Source organism: Rhincodon typus, unplaced genomic scaffold (assembly GCF_021869965.1).
Source record: "Rhincodon typus isolate 14 unplaced genomic scaffold, sRhiTyp1.1 hic_rhity00010609, whole genome shotgun sequence".
Lineage (NCBI taxonomy): Eukaryota > Metazoa > Chordata > Chondrichthyes > Orectolobiformes > Rhincodontidae > Rhincodon > Rhincodon typus.
In genome coordinates, this window is record NW_025976247.1 from 1008 (window position 1) to 1967 (window position 960).

Sequence of the window (960 nt, forward strand, 5' to 3'; positions counted from 1 at the left end):
TCACTCACTTGGCTCTATTGTCCCATTTCAGACTTCAAAACTAGAATCTGTTTACAGCAACCAAAGGAAGAACTCGGCGGCTGCCGTGGGTTTGTGTTCCTCCCCCGCTGTTCACCTGTCACTCTGCAGTTTTCCTGCTTGACCTCGCTCTTCTGGTCAAACGTCGCTCATGTCAGCTGCTTCTTGCTATTCCGAACCCACTTTCCTCAAGTATGTGGTCGGACAAACAGGAAAGTGGAATTTCAAACACATTTCTCGCCTGTGGAGGAAATGGTGTTGCCGTAATTTCAGATAAGATTGGACGGGTTCTTGTTGATTTGGAAGGAGCGAGTATACAACAGGCCCCAGTGAGACTCGAACTCACGACCTGGTATTTACAAGACCAGTGCTCTAACCACTGAGCCACGGAGCCAGTCCGACAAATTTGGAAAGAGGATCTCATGTATTAGAAACGACAAAGTAATAGATAATTGGAGACCTTGTGTTTTATGAACCAAGACGGAACAAAACCGAAACAGAGCAGAGGGGCATCACGTGCAGAAGGACGGGAGAATGCAAGGCCGAATCAGAGTGTCCTGAGTGACATAAACAGATCTTTCCTGGTAGTCCAGTGATTATGATCCAGTGCTTTCACTGCCATAGCCTGTTAATGGTTAACATTTACAGGAATAAATACGAAATATTGACTGATCTTTAGAAGCAGAATTATGTCATTGACCAGTCAAAATCGATTCACTCCATGTTACAGTTCCACATCTGCAATGCCAGCAGCAACTGCCTGACGTGTAATCAGTTTAAAACAAGAATAGAGGGGAGGTCAGGAAAAGTGAAGTGCAATGGTAGTTTGTGAGCGTTGACTGTGGGCCGAGTGGAGCCAGGCTAAATGTGAGTGCTGAAGACCAGTCTTCACTGTTTACCCTGGTATACAGATCACATTGGATCAATCACACAAGGACTCTC

The 960-nt window shown here is 45.6% G+C and overlaps 1 non-coding gene across 1 annotated transcript; it reads right to left on the reverse strand.

The window, feature by feature from the left end:
• Positions 1-339: 339 nt before the first annotated feature.
• On the reverse strand, positions 340-412 carry trnat-ugu. Its single transcript has one exon. It is a non-coding gene; the product is annotated as a tRNA-Thr (tRNA).
• Between the last annotated feature and the right edge of the window lie 548 nt (positions 413-960).